This window comes from Cryptomeria japonica, chromosome 5 (assembly GCF_030272615.1).
Source record: "Cryptomeria japonica chromosome 5, Sugi_1.0, whole genome shotgun sequence".
Classification (NCBI taxonomy): Eukaryota; Viridiplantae; Streptophyta; class Pinopsida; order Cupressales; family Cupressaceae; genus Cryptomeria; species Cryptomeria japonica.
The window spans coordinates 799,084,247-799,108,669 of NC_081409.1; the positions used below are offsets into that span (position 1 = coordinate 799,084,247).

General features: G+C 33.7%; 4 non-coding genes across 4 annotated transcripts; 3 read left to right on the forward strand and 1 right to left on the reverse strand.

Annotated features, from left to right (window-relative positions):
• The first annotated feature begins 10,352 nt into the window (after window positions 1–10,352).
• TRNAE-CUC (transfer RNA glutamic acid (anticodon CUC)) lies at window positions 10,353–10,425 on the forward strand. The gene has a single exon. It is a non-coding gene; the product is annotated as a tRNA-Glu (tRNA).
• Window positions 10,426–10,677: 252 nt separating this feature from the next.
• Window positions 10,678–10,749, reverse strand: TRNAG-UCC (transfer RNA glycine (anticodon UCC)). The gene has a single exon. It is a non-coding gene; the product is annotated as a tRNA-Gly (tRNA).
• Window positions 10,750–11,089: 340 nt separating this feature from the next.
• Window positions 11,090–11,249, forward strand: LOC131075607 (U1 spliceosomal RNA). The gene has a single exon (XR_009113233.2). It is a non-coding gene; the product is annotated as a U1 spliceosomal RNA (small nuclear RNA).
• Window positions 11,250–15,882: 4,633 nt separating this feature from the next.
• Window positions 15,883–16,042, forward strand: LOC131075606 (U1 spliceosomal RNA). Its single transcript, XR_009113232.2, has one exon. It is a non-coding gene; the product is annotated as a U1 spliceosomal RNA (small nuclear RNA).
• The last annotated feature ends 8,381 nt before the right edge of the window (window positions 16,043–24,423 follow it).

Sequence of the window (24,423 nt, forward strand, 5' to 3'; positions counted from 1 at the left end):
AATGATTTACAGAAAAGGATAAAAAATTTGGGCTCTGCAGAAGAAATTGCAGAGCAGGAGAAGAAGGATGCATAATTGAAGGACCTGACAGAAAAACTGGCTAAAAGCAGTAAAAAAATTGTTGAGGAAAAAGCTTGTTTTCAAAAATTATACAAAAGTTATGAGTCTGCTGCCACCGAAATGAAAAAATTATAGGACCTATTGGATCATGGGAAGGAAAAAGAAAAACATTTGCAAGCGGAAGTAGAGGAAGAAAGAAAAAAATGTGCACAAATGAAATAAGACCTGCACAATGCAAATGATAAAATAAAAACTTTGGAGGATAGATTGAAAGATAATATGAAAAATACAACGAAGTATATACAAGAAAATATTTGGCAGCAAATAATGCAGAGGAGTGAGAAGTTGTGTGAATGGTTTCAATTGACTGAAAGTATGAGACTAATTTTTATAAAAATCAAAGGGCACTATGAGAAGAGCAAACATGTTTATTCAAAAGAGGAAATGGCAAAAAAGTTTCTGAAAGTAGTCTACAGTTCCAGTGACAGCTACTTGGCATCCAAGGGAATTAAGAGCTACATTGATGCCACAGTTAAGACATCATCTATCATTCAAAAATGCCAAAAGCTAAGGGAAACATCAGAAGTTATGGAAAGTTGTGGAAAAAAGATAGCGAAGCTGCAAGAAAAGAAAAATAATTTGATTAGACTTGGTTTGCCTAAGCCTGTTGACACATCAAATAAATTCATTGGAGAAGAAGCTTACAAAAAAAGCATGGAGATAAAAATGAAGTCTGATTTAGACTTGCTTCCAAAGGACACAACTCCCAAAAGCTTTCTGGAATTCATCCAACCATTTACAACTCTAAATTCAGTATTGGATGAAACAGTGATATCAAGTAAATCTTCTAAATATGGAATGTTGATGAAGTTGGAGTTGACTTTCCATAGTTTACAGAATATTGACCTTCCATCTGACGAAGAGTAGAGCACCCTACAAAAACTGGCACAGAATTCTTAAGAATCATAGTATGTATTGCACAATTTTCTTCTTTTATTCTTAATTTCAAGGTTTTATGTTTTTTCTGTTTGCTATTTTGCTAATCCAACCTGTGAATCTATGATGCACTCGCTATTGCTATTTTGCTAATCCAACCTATGAATCTATTTTATGAATAGGAAAAAAACAACACTCGCTAGCTATTTTGCTAATCCAGCCTATGAATCTATGATGCACGCAGTGCAAAACTTCAGCCAGTAAATTTGTATTCTCAAATTCTCCCTTGCTTTAACATTTATGCATTTCTCTATTTCTGATTAGTAGGTTTTAGACACTGATATTATCTATGTTTAATTTGTCATGACATGAATTAATATTTAATTTTGAACTCTGTTTTTTGAACAGGAGACATCAAACATGTAGCATATGTTAAATTGCTAATATGGCTTGTGATGGCCATATAAATCTGTGCTGAGTTTGTAATTTTGATGTTCAGTGTTCACATGTTGCAAACTTGCAATTCGACCTGAAGTTGTTGTTGCTCCCTTGTTTCTATAAAAGGGAATTCAGGGTCATTTGCAATTTTGCAAAGGGTTCTGAAACTTTGTATTCACTTTTGCATGGACATTGGAGAATCACACAGGAGTTGTTGTTGCTCTCTTGTTTCTATAAAAGGGAATTCAGGGTCATTTGCAAAGGGTTCTAAAACTTTGTATTCACTTATGCAATTGGCATGGAGAATCACACAGATTGGTGTATTACTATTGAATGAATTGTATCATATGGCTATATTTTGAAAGAATTAATGAAAATCTAAGTTCTCGACATGTGTATTACTATTGAATGAATTGTATCATATGGTTCTGAAATGTATCACACAGATTTGAGACTCAAACATGTATAAATAAACAATAAACATCTTTGTATCAGTAAACACATTATGGTTTTTTTTTTATTATGCTATTTTAAATCTGGAAACATAAAGTTGAAAAATACAATTACAAATCAATATTAAATTTTAATTGTAAAAAGTAATATGCTTTTTTAATATGAATGATGAGATACAGTAATAAGATTAATAAATACCAATCTCTTACAGTTGCCATTCATCCTCATCAAATTCAGTTCTTTCTTGATTCTCGTCTGTGGTTTCTTCACTCTGAGTCTGAGTTTGCATATCTTCGCCAAATTGCATCTCAATGCTACCAGTAGGTCCAGTACTCCCACTGACACTTTGGTTTGAAGTGTTGCCCAAACCTCTTCTTTCATATTTGGACCTCCAGATTTGCAGTGCCCTATCATAAGGAAAAGTGTGGACATCATACCTAGATGTATAGAGCCTCGAGCAATTTTCCAAATTTTTGTCTAGTTTGTTTCTTATCTTTGATTTTAGGAACCTCAAAGCACTGAAAACTCTCTCATCTTCCACTGAACCCAATATCATGGTAAGACATAAATCAGCAAGCTTCACATATTCTGGCATTGAATCACACAGGGATGCATTCTCAGCTATATATTTCCAAAGTCTTGTTACTGATCCCTCTTCGCGGGGGTTCTCCATTTTGGCATATTGTTCTTTCATAGTGTATGCAAAATAAGATGATTTCTCTTGAAGATGAGTTTCGTTTAATATTCCATTTATAGTTACTCCATTCAATTCTCTGGATATGCAAAATTGTTTTATCAAAGTCAGTAGCTTACTTCGAAAATCAGATGCACTGTTGAGGCTCCAATAATGAGGAAACACAATAGACATGGCTTCGAGTAGGTTGTCAGGAGGGAATCGGCTTCTAATTTGTGAGGAAAGATCATATGCAATTTTCTTCATGGAAGTAGTTACAGTCTCAACAATCTTGTCGAAATCTTCTTTTTTAACTCTTGCTAGTTTCTTCCTGGGTCACTTTCCTGGTTCCTCAGGGTCGACTGTGGCATAGAAGTGCATTGGTATCTCAACTCCCCATACATTGGCACATACCTCCCCGTCTGCACTTATTTGTAAAAAGTTATCAGGATTGTTCAAATCTGTGAGTGTCCGCCACTTAACAAATTTTTCATCAAATAGTGTTGGTTGATTTTGATAGAGATTGTCGAAGGTCATGCATGTCATCTTACGCAGCGTAGCATATTCTACAATATACAGAGCTCTTTTTTGGGCAGCCTTGATAATATTCCTCATTTCCTCTAGCATGGGCAGAAAAGCTGCTAAAGTTAAGAGTGTCTCTAAATTACTTAACCTGCCAAGAAGTTCAGGAAATTTTGGTTGATCTAATTCGTCGTGAGTTGTGTGAAATATTCCAATCAAGGATGGATATTCTGAAAACACTCGATGTGTTGGACCATCCACCATCCAAAGAGATCCATTTGGTATCATTATCCTTGAGAAGCTTGTTCCCATCAGTTAATCCATCAGCAAAGTGTTGAAATTCCATAAATCGCTTGGGACTTCGACAGAAGTGTGAGTAGAGCTCTTTGATTAAAATTTCAATTTTTTTAACCGAAGCAAACTTGCTCACAATTCCAAAAGCTAGATTCATTTTGTGAGCCATGCAGTGAATTGCAGTAATGTACGGTGCAAATGAAGTTTCAATCTTTGTACAAAGATCGTTCCTGTGACCTTGCATTACTAAAGCTCCATCTGCTCCAACACAAACCAATTTTTTGGCTACCGTCATGTCATCCATACCTCCATATTCAATTAAACTTCTCTTTACTAGTTGAAATTTTTTTTCCATTGTCGCACTCTCCATCATTTTAGCAACAGATAGTAGATGAGGTTGGCGGGTATGATTCTCTACAGTATAAACATGCATGCATACCCATGAAGTATTGTCTACTGCCATAACTTCATCTAAAGAAAATGCAATGAAGTTTGACTCTCTTATTTTTTCCTTTACATCTTCTTTTTCAACCTCAGCAAGACAACCTACCCATTCCCATCCACTGTTTACTGACCAGTGTCTATTAGGATAGTTAGGAACTTTCAAAAAGTGCAATAAACCACTAATTGATGGAAAATCTGTCATAGCACACCCTCTGCTCAAAATATGAAAAACAACGCTTAACTGGACAGGTTTTCCCAGATGTTCTATTTGCATTGCTTTTCTAAAAAAAGCTTCAATAGAACCTTTAACTTCAGCCTGCTTCATTTGTAATTTCTCATGAAAATAATACTCTTCGACATTCCTCACATGCTTACATTCCTCCTTTGTTTTCCATCTTATCACTGATTTTTCAACCTCGTCTATCATTTGTTTTTTATTAACTTTACCCATATGCTTTTCTATGGTGTCAAATTTTAGCTGCAACTTGATTTCCTTGTTATGTTACCAAGTGCAAATCTTACACCTGCATTCTATTGGAGGCTCACCTTCAATTGGATTCTCCACTGGTTTAATGAATGGATACTTTGATGCCCAATTAATTTGAAAATTCATCACTGACATATCCCACTCCCGATCCTTTTTTGATTGTGGTTCACCCTTTTTTGATATGGCTTTTCTTTTCCCCTTCCATGCATTGTCATCAATGGCATTATCACCCAAGTCGATTATATCATTCCGACTAACTTGGGTATCTACCAGATAATCTTCTTCAAGATCATCCTGATATGAGATATCAGGTTCGCCGCCATCTTCAACATGCGGTGCAGGTGGCAAATTTTGTACTTGTACTTGTGATGATGTAACTTCCTGATTTTCACCACAATCTTTTCCAATGCCAAAGTACGAATACAACGTTCTACTTTTTGTTGACCTCTCTTGGCCTTCCCCACATTCAGGTTTCCTACCCCTCTTCTTGTTCGACATCTCCAACGAAATAAAGGCTGCCAAAAAAATATCAATTTGTTGAAGAACCAATAATAGACTATAATGTATAATATACCACTTCAAAAATATGATCGTTCACCTTTAGGCTTTAGGTCACTAGCAGTCGCCAATGCAGTCAACAACAATGATTTTCCTTGGTCTAAAACTTTGCTATTGATCAGAATTCAGAGCCTAGAACCCACCATATTGTGTTGAGATAGATTTGATCTTTGCATGTATTTAAATTTTATACCAATCCTTATATGGCGAATTCCGTGGGAATTTTATATGGTATAAAAATATTTGGCGAGTCCCATGTAACTATAGCATGACTTATGTATTTTTTGAGGCGATTATAGGTCGTCCAAATACGACTTATGTAATTTTTGAGGTGATTATAGGTCGTCCAAATAATAGGCGAATACAATATAGTTGGCGAAAGTTGGGGTGAATGGAGATACGCGTCAACAAGATGTCGAGCGAATTGGGTCCCCCCTGGCTAACAAATCTTCACATGCCTATAGGTGAATTAAGGTCATCTATTAAGGCAACCTCGGAGAGTGTAGGCGAAACAATTAAATTTACCGTGTGTCCACCATATATTGTATTGGTGAAATCATCGCATAGAAATATTTAATTGCATAAAACATATGGTAACCAGGTCGTGACTTTGACAGAAATTGATAATGTTCTGGCAACATGCCCCCCCCTAGTCGGTACAAAATATTCGCCATTTCCGACATGGCCAACGTGAAAATTTCACCATTGGCGAATATTCGCCACTAAAGTAATCTCTGAATTTAAGTTTATGATTGAAATTATTTCTAGTCTTATATCCTTCTCCTTGATTTTGAACCATTGATTTCAAAAATTAAGTGGTTCACTTCATATAGAAATGTCTTCATAATGAATAATTTTCCCTAACTCGAACCCTAAACCTACTTAAATACTATGAGCCCTAACTCAAACCCTAAACCAAATTGAAACTTAATCCTAATATTAAACCACATTGAACAATAATTGTCAACCTAATTAAACTATAACCTTAAACTTAATTAAATATTAAACCAAATTACACTAATACTATGCAATATTGAAGTAAAACACTAAACCAAATTGAACCCTAAGCCTTAACTTAATTGAACAATAAAGAAAATTGAACCCTAACCCTAACACTAAACCAAATTAAACCCTAACCCTAGGTCTAACTAAACATTAAGCCAAATTGAAACTTAAGACTAAGCCTGATTAAAAATAAAACAAAATTGAAGCCTAATACCATGTTTACCAAACTAGATTGGACCCAAACGTGAAAGTTAATTGAATAGCAAATCAATTTGAGCAATAATGTTAGACAAAATTAAAGCCTGACACTAACACTAAAGAAGATTGAACCATGATAATAAACCTAATTGAACCCTAACCCTAACGCTAAACTAAATTGAAACCCAACCATACACCTAATTGAACAATAAACCAAGTTGAACCCTAACTCTAACAGTAAATGACATTGAACCCTAACACTAACCCTAATTGAATGTTAACCCTAACACTAATCCTAACTCTAAAACTAATTGATAAATAAACCAAGTTGAGACCTAACCCTAACACTAAACAAAATTGAACCCCAACCCTAACACTAAATTATTGAAAAATAGATTGAACCATGATTGTAAATCTAATTGAATCTTAACTCTAACACTAAACAAAATTTAACCCTAACAATAAAAAAAATTGAAAAGTAACCTAAAAAATAATTGAAAAATAAACCAAGTTTAACCCTAGCACTAAAAAAATAAAACCCCAGCCCTAAAGCTAAACTTAATTGAACCCTATCGCTAGACCTAATTGAAAAAGCATGTTTGGGAAAACTAACAACAAGTGGTTGATTGTGTGATATAAATTTGATTTTAAATAATTTTCTCTCCAGTTATAAAATTATTATCATTATTATTTATTTAATTTCTTATTGTGTTGCAGCTCTAGATGCTACTAGCATATATATATATATATATATATATATATATATATAAAGCAAGCCGAGATATTGAGGCTTTAATTTTTCTATTATTCCAATAACTTAACTTTATTATACTAAAAAATTAAAGCCTTGATATCTCTCGGCTTACTTTATATATAATTAGGCCGAAGGCATTCCTTATATGGAATGAACAAGGTGATCTTTAAAATCTATGGTTGAAAGTTAGCCAAAACAAATGCAAGACCATTGGAAATTTTTTTTTGCCATTGATTGTTCTTTTCCCTTTTTCGTCGTCTGCGTACGGTGTTGCTACGCGAAAGGACTGCCTTCCTTTCATGCAAACTAATGCAGTTCTTTCGCACACCTCCCTTACATTTTGCATCAATGGTTGTGCAGATACGATTAACTTCTATTGGTTGATTCACGATGACTTTTGTATGTTGTCACACCACTCAACTCATAGTACCGCAATAGGAAAACAAAGTTTTATATTACCGTAAAAGCAAAGTAAAAAGTTTCATTTGTATTCGTACCATCGGGTTTTCATTGTTGATATTTTTCTCCTTGTGGAGGTACGACGAGGCATTGATGGCAATGAAGAAGCTCCCCTCCAATGACCCTCGGAGTTTTGTCCAGCAAGGCAGAGTGCACTGCGCATATTGCAATGGAGCCAAGTCATGGATCTTTGCGCCTTTCCATCGCTGGTATTTCTACGAGGATACCTTTTCACTACCATTCCGGACAAGGATCCATGTCACCAACATCACACACTTATCAATCTTAAGAACACAAAAAGCTACGAGTCAGGGGTTGCGGAGGCCAAGTATGGGGTCTTGTGTGAAAAGGACTGAGCTCTTCCACGGTGTGAAAAAGACTGAGCCTCACACCTGCCCCAACTTACATTATAAGTTGAAAATCTTTTACATGTTTTATATATTTTAATGATTATTATTTATTTTTAAAAAAATCAGTTTAATTTTTTTAATAATTACTATACTATCATATATCAATTTAATTTAATTTTAAAGTAGTAATAATAAATATAATATATAAAAATAATTTATATATTTAAATATTTTTACACTTATTTATTTATGTTAATGATTATTATATATATATATATATATAATTCAAAAAAATTAATAATATTATTATTTATTTTTTAATATCTCTTTCAACAAAGTTTTTACTTTATTATTATTTTTGGTGAATTTTTTTTTACTTAAATTCAATCATTGTTATGCATAAGAGATGTAAAAGAATTCATATAATGTTTATAATTGCACTATCTTTTATATATCAATATTCAAGGACATATAATCAAATGATATCTTCAAGGTCAAAAGATTGTATGTGAAACTAAAGAAAAGCAAGTATGGATATATGGAAAATAATGGCATATTGTAATTTAAGACTCTCAAAGGCGAGAAACAAGTACAAATAAGAGAAGTGAGGGAAAAAAAAATACAATAGATCAATTTCAATGAAGTCGAACCAATAAATATTTTGGAACGTCATACATATTCAATGAAAAATGATGCCCCCTATGCAATAAGGGGATAAGGGGATAAGGACTCAAGCATATTGCATATGTGAAAAAAAAGAAATTGAGATAATATATGTCAACTACAAATAATTCAATATTTTGTTCAAACCATTACATTGGTCAAAAGATTTAAGACTAAAGAAAAACAATTATGGATATATGGAAAATAATGGCATAGTGTAATTTATGACTCCCAAATGTGAGAAATGAGTACAAATAGGACAAGTGAGAAATAATAGATCAATTTCAATGAAGCCAAACCAATGAAAAATGACACCCCTTATTCAATGAAAAATGACACATACATATTCAATGAAATAACACCCCCTATGTAATCTCTACAAAATCACTCACATGAAAGATTTGAGACTAAATAAAAGAAAGTATAGATATAAGGAAAGGAAAGGCATAGTGTAATTTAAGACTCCCAAAGGTGAGAAATGATTACAAACAAGAGAAGTGAGAAAAAAGATACAATATATCAATTTCAACGAAGTCAAACCAATGAAAAATGACACCCCTATTCATACAAAAATGATACCCCCTATACAATCTCTACAAAATATCTCACATGTTTTTTGTCTCAAAAAGTATAAGGGGACAAGGACACTAAAGGATAATGCATATGTGACAAGAAAAGAAAATGAGATAACACATGTAGACTACAAATAATTCAATATTTTGTTAGAACCATTACCATTGGTTGAAATATTTACCAAAGGTATATCCATTGGAATTGGTGTCAACCTATGTCAACATCTTTATTGATGAGTCAATTAAAAATTGTCCCACACATATACCTCCCCCTCTCCCTCTATATATATCTATAACTATTATTTTCATTCTCTCTCTATATTTATCTATCCCTCTACCTCTATATCTCTCTCTAATTATCTCCCTCTTCCTCACTTGCTCTATCTATACGTGACAATAATAGAAAAGAAAATGACGTTATACATGTCGACTACAAATAATTCACTATTTTGTTAAAACTATTACCATTTGTCCAAATATTTATCAAAGGTATAGCCACCATACTAGGTCTCAACCTATGTCAACATCTTCATTGATGAGTTAGTTATAAATTAGCCCACACATATCCTTTCCCCTCTCCCTCTATATCTCTATATCTTTTCTTTCAATCTCTCTCCATCTACCTATCTCTTTATCTCTCTTCCCTCTACCTCTATATCTCTCTCTATTTATCTCCCTCTTCCTTGCTAATGTTATCTTCATCTCTACCTCTATTTTCCTCTCTCCCCTATCTCAAAAGATGTCCCACTCTCTTTACCCATCCATATATGTCCCTCTCTCCCTCTCCCTCTACTTCTTCCTAGACATCCAAATTTTGTACCTCTCTGCCTCTCTATCTCCCTCTATATATTTCTCTTCATTTTTTATATATCCCTCTCCTCTCTCTCTTAATTTCCCCCTCTCCTTTTCCATCACCATTTCCATCTCCATCTTTCTTTTTCTCTCCCCTCCATCTCTAGACTTGTTTTACTCTCTTTATCTATACCATTTATTTCAAATATAATACGAGTCTATATGAATGAATGCACACTTGATTAAACTCTATAACTTATTCCTTGGTAGTATTATTGAATAAATAACATTATTTCTTTTTATTGTTTTGGTCAATAATCTTGTTTTCGGCGTACCCATTGCACACCAAGGTGCAATTGCTAGTAAAATATATATATATATATATATATATATATATATATATGATAGTATAGAAATGCTTTCATAATGAACAATTTTTCCATTTATTTTTTGTAGAATGAAAGATTGTAATTTACACATAAATATACTTTTTAAGAATTAAAATCGAAAAGTATTGAAAGCTTGAGCAAACATGAGGTAATTTATCACAATAGAATTGATAGAGCCAACAGATCACAAGTTTTAAATGTCTCGATCTCTATTTGTGGTCAAACGGCTGTGGTGGGTTGCCATTGCAAAAAAAATTAAGCCTTTTTTAAGGACTTTATCATTGTTGGACAGCAAGTAAACATAATCCGTTGTAGTCTAGTTGGTTAGGACTCTCGGCTCTCACCCGAGAGACTCGGGTTCGAGTTCCGGCAACGGAACTTTTACTTTTGACTGTTATGTTTTATGAGTCCGGCTCTCACGCGAGAGACCCGGGTTTGACTCCCGGGAACAGAACTTTTACAATTGACTTTGTTTTGGTTTTTGGTAACTCGCTTTGGTTCCGCCTTTGGAAAACACCGGTTTTATAAAACGGAAATTTGAATTTGACTATTTTTCGTTTTCTGCTAGTATGATCAGAAACTGTAACTTGCTTTGGTTCGGCCAAAAATAACCTTGTGTTTATAAAAAGATGCGTCTGCCGGGAGTCGAACCCGGGTCTATTGCTTGGAAGGCAATTATCCTAACCGTTGGACTACAAACGCTACCATTGAGATTTGATTTTGACATAAAGATTAAAAAAATTAAATAATGAGAGCCACGTCCTGCCCTGATTTTCCCCCATCGTCAGAGTAATGGAGATTTCAGTGCGATTGATTTTGCAATTTTCAAGACAATAAGCACGTTGATTTGTCCGCTGAAAATATCACACCTTTACTCCATTTTAAACAGCTGGTACTGCTACGCTGCCCAATTAAGTAAATGGTGCTGGTGTTTTGTTATTTACATGATTTAGGGGCGGTGTCATTGATCCCACATGCGGAAGAAGGAGGAAATAAGGGAGAAGAGGGAGTATAAGAAAGAGGAGAGGGGCATAGAGAAAGCATACTTACCTGGGCGGGGTCAATCGGTGATCAATAAGGCCGATGGCCTAGAGAGAGCACCTTCATTGCACTAGGAAGGGGGCTCTGTCTAGCATCTCCCATTGTGGAGAGTGCACGTCATAATTTGAGACAGAGGGGGCTCGCGTTCGCGCGGCCCCCAACCAAAACTAAGGTAATGAAATTATCAGTGTGTTTGATAGCTTTTTGTTCGTATATTGTTAGAATGTGTGTACCCAACCAAAACTAAGTTAATGAAATTATCAGTGTGTTTAATAGCTTTTTGTTCGTATATTGTTAGGATGTGTGTAGAAACTGAAACATGTTAATAGTAATTCTCAGTTGCAATCTATAGTTTAAAGTGTGTAAAACAAATATTTGTCTCACTTCAAATTCCATGGGATTCTGCATGTTTAAGTCATATCCGTTATATTCTTCTTCAGTCAAGTTGACAGGAATGGTCTTGTATTTTGATTTATGTCTGGTAAAGTGACTCATTTATTGACTACTCGGTTTCTTGATTGATCGAAAGTCTCGCAATGGAAGAAGTATGAAATACTCTCCAAAAAGGATGAGGTGTGGCAATGAAAAAGATGCATAAAATGCCCTCAAAGGATGAGGTTTCTTCATTATGGAAAAAGAAGTATGAAACGTTCTCAAAGGATGAGTTTTCTTGATTGCTAATGTGTGTGGCAATTGAAGAAGAAATATGAAATGCCTTCAAAGGATGAGGAGGATGAGGTTTCTTGATTGCTAATGAGTGGCAATGGAAGAAGAAGTATGAATTGCCCTCAAAGGAAGAAGTATGAATTGCCCTCAAAGGAAGAAGTATGAATTGCCCTCAAAGGATGAGGTTCCTTGATTGCGAATGAGTATGAAATGCTCTCAAAGAATTAGGTGTGACAATGGTAGAAGAAGTATGAATTAGAGTGGCAATGAGAGAAAGAAGTACGAAATGTGTAAGGATTGAACGGAATGGAAAAGATTGTGTGCTTATTTCATTGGCTTTGTCAATTGAATTCTCCTCCAAGATTGTAAATGTGGTCTAAGTGGATGTTTGTTTTTTCCATTAGCAATCCTCTTAAGGCAATATTTAACTTAGGCACATTTTATATCAAATCAAACAATAAAGTGTTCCATATAAAATCATGTGGAAATTGACAATTTACTCACTTACTAATTTTAACCACAGAATAGAGAATTGAGTTAATGTGTTGTATGTAAGAAGCTAAATCGAAAAAATTGGCAAAGTTGAGTATACTTAGGACTGTAGTAGTAATGATATACAAGAGACCTGGCAAGATGAAAATATACAAATGTGTTATTCTTTTGGATAGATTTATAATTAACTTAAATATTTTCACCTAAAATGTCCTTGTTAGTTAAAAATGGTGAAAACATCATTTCTAGTAAAAAATATGTTCTAGTTGAATTTGATCCAACCAAAACTTTTTAAATCAAAAGTATCTAAAATACATATATGACATCACTTTCACTCACACACACGCTCACAACATCTATCCTTGATTATTATCTTTGCCTTCAAGAGGGGCACTTACATTTTCATTTTTCTCTTGGTTGGCGTGTAGGAGAAAAAAATCATTTTTTTCTAATGTTATCTTTATCTTTGCTTCTCTCATAGATGAAAAATAGCAATTTTTTTGGGCTTGTGGTTGGACATTGGCTAGTTTTATCAATTGGAGATACTAATTTTCATTTTTGGGAAATCTCTAAAAAATGTCATCCAATAGAAGAGAGGGAAAGGAGAAAATTGAGAAGTTCTTCTAAGATTATGTGTTGCTTGTTGTGAGTAGATTTGTCCTATATAAGATTCATTGTAGAATGTAGTCTACAACTTGGTAGGCATTAACCATGATCTAGACCATTAGATCATTTATTGAGTAAAGTCAAATTTTAATGAAATACATACTTCTCTCTAAGCTATTTGTACATGTCGAAATTTTAGTTCAACCCAAAGTGTAGTTAGCTTATTATGGCAATTAGCTCCTCCATTCATTTTGCAAAGCTAGACATCTTCAACGCTCAATAATGGTGGAGTTGCTTCAAATACATATATAATGCATCAATTAGTATGATGGCTCAAAGAATATTGGGTGCAGGTAAATATACATGTGAACCCTCACCTACGCCATGAAATTTTATTCTTTCTAAACATAATCATCATTTTGTGCCTATGTTACAAATGGTCCTTTCAAACTAGTTTTGTCATTCAATTTAACATGTGAGTTGTCATGTATACTAATTTTGTCATATGTTTCTTAACAAACTAATTCAAATCTACCAATAGCTTAAATCCATGTCACACCTTGTTCCTAGGCCCCTATTTTATAACCTAAAAATACATAGCAAAATGCTACTGGAAACTTAAGAATCTATAATAGAGCCTTATGATAGAGTGGAGCATGTACATAGTAATGTCCTAGACTAGGGATACGTCTTTAAGTGAGTAATATATATTGCAGTTGCACATTTATTATCTTTGTTATTGTTTTTTAATTTTTTGTTTTCCAAAATCTTCTATTTATAGGCTTTAACATTGATCTCTATTGTCCTTAGTGCTCACCTAATAACTAAGGATTATTAAAATGAAATAAAGCTCTATATATAGTTAATACACGTTCACAATCAATATATTTGCTTCAATGCTATGTCCATTATATTATAGAAATATGGGAAAGTTTGAATAATTCTCAAGCTTGGATCTAGTTAAAACTTGAGAGGTTGTGTCATTCTCATTTTGTTTTTAAAGAGGTGCAAAAGGGTACTTATCAATGCCATATACTTGTATATCAAAGCCTTGTTGTGTTTTTGTTTAGTTGTTGTAGTCTATGCTATACTGAAACTCAATTGTCCATGGAACTGTAATTCTAATGAGTTGTAGCCTAATCTTTCAAGTACTCAGAGACATGGTTCATTTATTTGTGATAAATAGATTTCTGCCCACTCTATCTTTCTCTGGGACTCAAACTAATGTGATTTCTTTCCCTTTCCAGAATAGCTGGATATTTCTTGTAGAAAAATTGGACATGTCCTTTTTCATGTTATTTGAAATAATTACATCTCCTAAAACTTCTTTTATTGTCTATAGAAATTGTTATATGGTGGATAACGTTAGTTATGATCTAGTTCTATAAAATACACCTAAAAGTATCCATTTGTTGACACTACATAGCATAGGCAAGTATTGAAGCATCTTTTTACCTTTTTAACCTATCATCTATGTGCTTTGGTCCATTCACTCTCATTCAATTGTTCTTAATTGTTTTGTATATTCAAAATTTGTTTTTGGCAATGATCTACTATGCTTCCTTGTTTGTTCAAAACACACCCCAATACCCAAAGAGTAGGCCATAACATGCACAGTAGGTAAAGTAATCAATTTTTTCTAGTAATTCAATGATTTTTAGGTTTGATGTAGATTTCCATGGTTTTTTTAGTAAAAACCTTGGATATAATTTTTAAAAAGGGAAATTGGGATAGAGTAGTTGTAGAGTTGAAATAAAAGAGATATTCATGCCCTGGGGTTTTAGTTATTTAAAGACAAAAAGATTCAATGCAAACAAGGTGGTCAAAACACACAAAATACACTAGAAAAGTAAAACTTGGACAAACTTTTTGAGCTGGCTACGTTTGATAGAAATTGAAAAAACATATGAAACTAAAATGTTTAGAATGTTAAAACATAGTTTTTGGAAAAGTTTGATGGTTACATAAGCAATCCTCTAAGAAACGAGTGAGCTTCATGGGAGATGTTCTAACAAGCGGACATGTGGCAATAGTGTCGAGATGCTCTGTAATTTTTAGGGAAGCTCCTTAATAGTATGCATGACTTTTAATATACGTGTTACATGTATCTTCTCAAAAATATCTATAAAACAAAAAATCTTTAAAAAAAAGGTTAGAATAGAGCTTGCCTTAATCAGTCCCCTTGTTGGTTATTCCAACCAAAACACCAACATCAATCACTTTGTAAAGGATGCATGTACATTTAAGAATTGATCACAAATAATGACTATATATATATATATAAATATCAAAAGTGTAAACAAGAAAAACCTAGCATGCAAATACTAAGAACAAAGCTAAGAGATTGACATAAATATAGGTATAAGGACTTGTGAGAGTATGTAAAATTTGATAAGAAAAAAGAAGCTTTAATGATAAGCGAGATGGATAGTGGACTACACGAGTATGAGGGAAAAAATAGAGAAGACACAAAAGAGATAAATTAGAGCTTAAGAGCATAGCATGACTCCAAGAGGCTCCAAGGTTCAAGTTCCCCTTGGAAGACTCTAATAGCTCCAATATTTCTAAATTGCTAGGAAAAATACAAGATTGTGGGCGTTGAAATGGGGGTGAAAAATCTCCATCTATTAGTTCTAATCTCTGAGGCGACGTTGTGATCTAAAGCTTTTGTAACATGTTTCAGGCAAATGTGAATTTTGTGTGGGTTAGTCTGCAGCCTTTTTTGTTTGTTCTAAATTTTAATGCAGCAGAGTTACGCTCATCCCATCTTGCCCTTCGAATTTGTAATACCTTATCATTCCTATCGTATTCTGCTGAATAAATCTGCGAATTGCAAGAGGGTGTGCAATGGACGGGACCATGCAATACATAGAGACAGTGCCGGTACTGCTATGCTGCCCAATAGAGTAAATGGTGCTGGTATTTTGTTTACATGATTTAGAAGCGGTGTTATTGATCCCACATGTGCGAGGAGAAGGAAAGAAGGGAGAAGAGGGAGTATAAGAGAGGGGAGAGGGCTGTAAAGAAAGCATACTTACCTGGGCGGGGTCAATCGGTGATCAGGAAGGCCGATGGCCTAGGGAGAGCACCTTCATTGCACTTGGAAGGGGGCTCTGCCTAGCATCTCCCATTGTGGAGAGTGCACGTCATAATTTGTGACAGAGGGGGCTCGCGTTCGCGCGGCCCTCACACAAAAATAATCTAAAGTTAATAAAAATGCGGGTGTAAAAAATCATGTTTGCTGTAATAGTTAAATTCGATGTAGGGTTTTGGATGTCAAGTCGCATCAGTTATATTGACAGAGGGGGCTCGCGTTCGGGCGGCCCTCACACAAATAATCTGAAGTTAATGAAAATGCGAGTGTAAAAAGTCATGTTTGTTGTAATAGTTAAATTCGATGTAGGGTTCTGGATGTCAAGTCGTATCTGTTATATTCTTCCTCTGTCAAGTTGCCAGCAATAGCCTTGTATCTTGATTGACCATTTGGTAAGGTGATCATTGATTTATTACTCAGATAACATGACCAAGATTGCAATATTTCATTTGAAAAGGATGAGACTTTTTGATTGCCTGATGAGTTTGGCAATGGAAGTGGTAGTTGAAATGCATTCAAAGGATCAGGTGTGACAATGGAAGAAGTATGAAAATGCCTTCAAAGGATGCGGGGTGGCAATGGAAGAAGTATAAAATGCCTTGACAGGATCAGGTGTGGCAATGGAAGAAGTATGAAATGCTAATGGTTTCTTGATTGCTAATGATTGTGGCAATGGGAAAAAGAAGTTGCTAATGATTGTGGCAATGGGAAAAAGAAGTATAAAATGTTCAAGGATTGAAGGCTTAAAGGAAATGGAAAAGTTTTTGTGCTTTTTTCATTGGCTTTGTCAATTGACTTTTTGAAGATTGTAAATGTGGTCTAAGTGAATATGGTATACCAATGACGGTTCGATGAGATAGGACAATGGAAATGGATGTGCCTAATGTCTTTTGGATCATTGGTGGAGACTTTAATATGGTAGATGGTAATGAAGACAATGTACGCGGATTGGATATGGGGCGGATTAGATATGGGGTAGAAGGGTAATGAGAAGTTATTTTGGTATAAGATGAAAAACCAATTTAACTTATTTGATATTCGAAGGGTCTTAAAAAGGACATAAGGGGATGTATATACATGGTGCAATTTTCGAAGGGTCCAAAAAGAATCTATTGTAGCCTGATAGATTTCATGTTAGTAGAGATCTCTTTACATTTGATCTAGTGGATGAAGAGTGTAGAGCAGAAGTCCTATTGAGTTCCCTCTCTAATCAACATCCTATTGTGGTGAAAATCTTGAATAGTAAGGACAAACCAGTGGGAGTTAAGAAGATAATCTTTTCATGCTAAATACTTTTTTACTGAATGTGGAAGATTTCAATGATGTTATATTTACACTTAGAGAATTTAATAAAACCCCTTTAAAAGTTTTCTCTACTATTGAGAGGTGGAATAAGAATTTTAGTACTTAAATTGCTATTTTTCAAACTATTGGAAATAAGAGGGCTCTAGGTGGGAGGAAAAAAGAGATATATTTGAAAAATAGATTATGCTCACTTGAAAAATCCCTTCAAGATAAACATAATAATGAGTTGTTAAATGATGACATGGCTTCTAGCAAACATAGCCTTACAATATTGTAGACCAAGAAAGCTCAATGCTTAAGAACTAGATCCAGAATGAACTTGATCAATTGTGGTGATATGTTCTAATTTTTTCTTTAATATATTAAACAAATGAATGTTAAGGAGAAAATTGATGGAATTTGGAACAATGGTAAGCTGTTAAAAGGTTCAAGGGACATTGCGAAGCAATTTTTCCTATTATATTATGTCATTGGCAGTTCGTAGTTAAAATCTATAGGGTTTAAGTGTGCAAAACATCATATTTCTCATAGTTAAATTCTATATGGGTTTTGCATGTCAAGTCATATCAGTTATATACTTCCTCTGTCAAGTTGCCAACAATGGCCTTGTATTTTGATTGAGACTCTGGTAAGGTGATAATTGATTGACTCCTTTGACAACGTGATCAAGATTGCAATTTCCACTTGAAAAGGATGAGACTTTTTATTGCCTAATGAGTTTGGCAATTGAAGTAGGAGTATTAAATGCTTTCAAAGGATCATGTGCGACAATGGAAGAAGTATGGAAATGCCTTCAAAGGATGAGGGGTGGCAATGGAAGAAGTATAAAATGTGCTGAAAGGATCAGGTATGGAAATGGAAGAAGTATGAAATGCCAATGGTTTCTTGATTGTTAATGAGTATGGCAATGGGAAAAACAAGTATAAAATGTCTAAGGATTGAAGGCTTGAAGGAAATGGAAAAGTTTTTGTGCTTTTTTCATTGGCTTTGCCAATTGACTTCTTCAAGATTGTAAATGTGGTCTAAGTGGATATAGTATACCAATGACGGTTTCGATGAGATAGAACAATGGAAAGGGATGTGCACTCTACCTAATGTCCTTTGGATCATTTGTGGAAACTTTAATATGGTAGAAGGTAATGAAGACAAAGTATGTGGATTAGATATGGGGTGGGAGGGTAATGAGAAGTTATTTTGGTATAAGATGAAAAACCAATTTAACTTATTTGATCCTTTGGAGGGTCTTAAAAAGGACAGTAAGGGGATGTATATACATGGTGCAATTTTCAAAGGGTCCAAAAAAGAATTTATTGTATCTTTGATAGATTTCATGTTAATAGAGATCTCTTTATATCTGATCTAGTGGATGAAGAGTGTAGAGGAAAAGTCTATCAAGTTTCCTCTCTAATCACCATCCATCTTATTGTGGTGAAAATCTTGAACAGTAAGGACAAACCAGTGGGGGTTAAGAAGAATACTCTTTTCATGTTAAATACTTCTTTGCTAAATGTGGAAGATTTCAATGATGCTATATTTACACTTAGAGAATTTAATAAAACCTTCTTAAAAGTTTTCTCTATTGAGAGGTGGAATACGAATGTTATTAGTTAAACTACTATTTTTCAAACTATTGGAAATAAGAGGGTTCTCGATGGAAGAAAAAAAGAGTTATATTTGTAAAATAGATTATGTTCACTTGAAAATTCCCTTCAAGATAAACCTAATAATAAATTGTTAAATGATTACATGAATTCTACCAAACATAGTCTTAGGATGTTATAGACCAAGAAAGCTCAAGGCTTAAGAACTAGATCCAGAATGAACTTGATCAATTGTGGTGACAGGTTCTAATTTTTTCTTTAATATATTGAACAAAAGAATGTTAAGGAGAAAATTGATGGAATTTGGAACAATGGTAAGTTGTTAAAAGGTTCAAAGGACATTGTGAAGCAATTTTTCCTATTATATAAGGGCCTCTTCTCCTCTAAAGGGAACTGCCATGAGTGTGTAGAAGCTAGAAATTGTTATAGAATGGTCATTCCAAGGAAACTCACAAGAGAAGATGTTGAAAATCTTAATAAGAGAATTTCCAAAGAGGAAATTTGTTTAAGCTATTTTGACCTTAAAAAATGAGAAATCTCCTGGTGTAGATGGTTTTTCTACAAAATTCTACAAGAACTATGAGTGGATCATTGAGGTCTTCTACAACTTTACAACAAGGCTATTGAAAATGGATCACTTCATAGCAACATCAACAAGGGTATCATAATTTTTTTGCTAAAAGAAGGTGATAAATCCTTAATTAAAAATTGGAGTTTACCTATCACACTTCTCAATGTTTCATATAAAATTCTATCAAAGGTATTGGTTTTGAGGTTGATTGATATCCTTCTCGCATACATTAATAATACCCAAACTAGATTCATTAAGGGAATATACATACTTGAAAACTTAATTACCATTTGGAAAGCAATGGAATGGGCTACAAACTCTAATCAATTAATGGGCATGTTTTTGTTAGACTTTGAGAAAGCCTATGATAGAGTGTAGTGGTTCTTTGTACTCATGATCCTTCATGCTTTTGGATTTCTTCCTATGTTTTGTCAGATGGTCAAAACTCTCTTCGAGGATGTAGTAGCCAAAATTGATGTAAATGGTATTCTCTTTGAACCTTTCACCATCCAAAGGTCCATTAGGAAAGGTGTCTTCTAGCCCCTACTCTTTTTTTAATAGCTTCTAATGCCATACATTATTTTCTTAGAAGCCTAGTTTAGGACCTAGGGTTCAAGGTACTGATTTGCCAAATCATGATAGTATGCTCCATGTACAATTTGCAGACGACATTGCAATGTTTATAAGTTTGAATGAAGAAAAAATTGATAACCTATTAGGGTAATTGGAATTTTTTTGTAAAGTTTTAGGTGCTAAACTTTCTAGGGCTAAATCAATGGTTTTGGATGGAAGGATAAACCATTTGACTGGTTTAGGAAATTGGATTTGTAGTGGGCTGGCCCAAATAAGCAAGTAAGGTATTTGGGCATCCCATTTGTTGTTAATCCATGCCTCAAGAGAACGTGGAACTAGATTAAAGATAAGATAGGTACAAAAGTTGTAAAATAGAATAAACACTATTTTTCTTTAGCTAGGAGGTTGCAAGTTTGTCAAAAGATTTTATCTTCTTATAACCTATACTACTCTTTAGTATGATTATTTTGTAGCTATCATATCAATGAAATCTAAAAGAAAATTAGATCATTCCTCTAGTCATATGGTAAAGGTAAGAAGAAAAGGCATTCAATAAAATGGGATTGGTGTTGTTTAACTAAAATGCAAGGTGGTCTTGGTCTTAGAGACCTAAGATTGCATGGTATTTCTTTAGCAATTAAATGGATTCTAAAAGCCTTTGAGAGCAATGAAACCTGGAAATCTCTTCTAAGGAATAGTATTCAATTGGTCCATCCTAAACATGCTAAAGGTTGGAAAGACTTGAACATCTATGATTTCTTATTTGGTAAATACTTTGTGGTCCCCTTTGGTTCAAGTGTGTTGAAGAGTATATAGAAAGCTTGGGATTTGGTTAGAGATAAAGCTGTTGGTTGTAAATTCTACAACAATGATGGTAACAAGATCTTTAATTCTAGATCCATTTGGTGGAATCTATATCATAATGATGGTTTGACTTGAGCATTGAATATGGCTTGCCTTAGTCCCACTAGAGAACATGCTCAATGGTCAAGGAAGCTTGTAAGATGATACCTTTTCCTGTTAAGATTGCTTCTCATGCAAACAAGCTCAATTCTACTAAATGGTGTGATTACACAATGTTGAATAAAGTTGCCTCTAAAGTAATTTTAGTGCTCATTGGCTAAGAATTATGTTGTGACCAGTTACCTCAATGATTGGTGGAATTTGAACCTCATCCCTACCCAATGGTCTAAATCCCTTAATCATCTATGGTCTAGTGTGTTGGAACAAAAGAAGTCATTCTTTAAATGGTTGTTGTTATTAAAAAAGTTCCCAATGCCTTCCTCCAATGCTAATATTTGTCCAATGTGTAGAGTACCTAAATCTATTGAGCACATTTTTTTAATTATGTTTTTGCTAGGGAAGTTTGGTCCATTTTCGTATATGGGTTATAGTCTCGGGGTTTTGACAAGACTCATTGTATGTTTGAAACTTTATTTGCTTGCATTAAAGGTCATGGGAAATTCTATAATATATTATGGCTTGTTTTGTTACATGAAATTCTTTGTCTTTTGTGGAAGTATAGGAATAAAGAATGGTTTCAAGGCCGAAAGAGGAAGGTTACTGAGTCTTCTAGAAGACTCATATTTAATGTGGTTACATTGTAGGTTACTATTACCCTTGAAATATCCAAGGAGAATTTCCAAGAGCTCAGAGACATTGGTCACAGTGTTGCTAATAGATCAAAAATAAAATATGCTAGCTATTTGCCAAAGTCAAGGAAGGGAAATGAAGAGTTTATAAAGGATTATCTAGAATTTAAAAAACAATACAACAAGAAGTACAGTGATACCCTTTTGGAAGACCTGGGATTCAATGTTGAACAAAAAGATAGTGTTCCAATGGATGATGATTTCATGTTAGAGGTAGTGAGATCCAATGAAGTTATTTTCAATAGTAAGCCACCTTTAGGGTGGAATAATAGTGATCTGTTGATAGCGGGAGCCTTGCTTGAAATGCCTACTTAGTGGATGATAGTATAGATACTTTTTGATAGTAGATTTGGCCTGAATTAAGCACTTATATTGAGGTAGATTGATATATTTATATACTTTTGATAGAATAGACACACTTTGGTAGTGGTATGTAACAAGTTCAAGGTATGATGCTTCTTGGAAATGGCAATATAGCATCTGGATCTAGTGGGTTCTCAGAGTTTTGGCATTGGAAATGCATCTTTTTGCTAGTGTTTTGCAGGATAAGCAACATTTTGTCACCTAACGTAATAGTAATATTACATATGCAACAATAATTTTTGGAATTCATTGGGTATATTTTATTGTTGTAGCAAGATAATGTCTCTAATATTGTGACTCTTATTGTACCTTCTAAATTTTTATTGATAATTTATATTAAAATGAAAGTGGGTCCAAATTCATAACTAAGATGCGAAGGAGATTCCAATGCAATAAGATATCAATTATTGTTACAAGCCAACATGAATTTGACAATTACTCCACAAAGCACACATAGAGAAATTAATGGGCCAATCATAACCGATTAACTCATCTTGAGAATATCACATTATTATGTGAATTGGTAGGCATGACACCACACTTAAAGACACATAGTATAATATCAATTCCTTATATTTTTACCAAAAGAATTCACATGAAATCCACAATGTGAAGGACACTAATGACATAATAGGAAATTGACACATGGAATTGCAATGGGGACTTAAAGTCACAGTGTGACCATAGTTGGATAACGTATAGAAATAAAATGAGTGCAGGTGGTTATTGATAACTAAAAGCTAGGAGTTGATAAGATAGTGACATTCAAGTGAATCAATATATAAAATTAATTGAATAAACTAGACAAACTAGTCAATATTAGAATAAATGAATGTATCGACATATGCCAAGGGCCAAAGCACAAAATAAGTAGGGTTTTAGTAAAACATATATAAATGAAAACCCTTGGGAACTTGAAAGACTAAAACCATAATAATTTGATTAGAAAAGGGAATATTTCAACAAACCCCACATGAATAAATAATGGACAATGGTAATTCAATGCACAACCACACTTGAACACACAATACATCAAGGTTCAATGCACAATTCACAATTTGAAAAATTATTACCCAAACAAAATGTGAATGAAATAGGTCAAATATGAGAATTGTTAAAAATTAAAATTCAAAGAAGAGTGTCCTTTACTGTTCATCAACACTACTCATTTCATTTTAATTTTATTGAGGAGAGAAGGAAGACCACTCTAAAATCATATTATAATTTGAATCCATTAATGCATTCTAACTAATCATTTTATGCAAACAATTAGAGAACATAAAATAATGCATGATATCATCATACCAATAATCATACGCATGGTAACGATAATTAAAAAGGCAGTGTACAAGGGTTATGAAAATCAACAACCAATAGCACACAAAAGAATAACGAGGAAGCCCCAACATAATGTAGTGATTGTGATGATCCAACAACACTCATGTGAAGAGAATTACACAGACACATTATGTACTAACAACTAGATGATTAGTAGGAGACGACTACTAGATATTGGACATAGACTATCATCATGACAACTTTCAAATTTGCATGGATGTTAAGGAGTATGAAGCTAACTCGAACAAGATCTCTCAATGATAACCATCCAATCCCTACTAGGTTGTAATGATGTCCCTTCACTACTCTTGTTTGATATTATAAATTAAATTACTCTAGATTGAGTTCATTTTAATGTTTCATCCCAATCAATTTAATCTTAATAAACTTTTTCTTAAATGGAAATTAGTGGCCCACTCTACTCCTAACTCTAGAGTTCAAACCTACTTCCAAAATGACTCAAAAAATCATGGGACAAAAAATGAGGCCAAAAATCATGGCCCACATCAAAGAGGTATGGAATCACATTTCTAGCTGAAGACATTACATCCCACAAAATGTAATGGATCCACAATGCTGAAATTCCAAAATTTATAATTTTGATATATTCAAGCTTCAATAAAAAAAAATTCATCATTAATGTCCAAGCTTCAATTTTCTTCAAAAATTTTGAAGTCAAAGTTTATATAATTTAAGAACACCCTAATGAACCAGTAGATAAAAAAATTGAATAAATTTCACCAAAGTAATAGTGTTATATTAAAAATTACAAAACTAAATACATAGAACTAGAATAAATACACAATAATCTAAAATATGTGAGATTTCCTTAGTGTGGGAATGATAAAAAAGAATATAACAAGTATGTTCATAAATAAAAATAGGAAAATACTTTTGTTTTCCCAAGAAAACTCTCAAACAAAGTTGAAGGAGATCTTCCTTGCACCCTCATACAAGAAATTTGCAATCCTTTCCAAGCTCCTATCTCACGAAGCCTATGGTGATCCTCAAATAACCACAAGAACTTCCTTTACAACAAGCATACCCTCGTAGAAATGGAAGAGGATAAGAGGA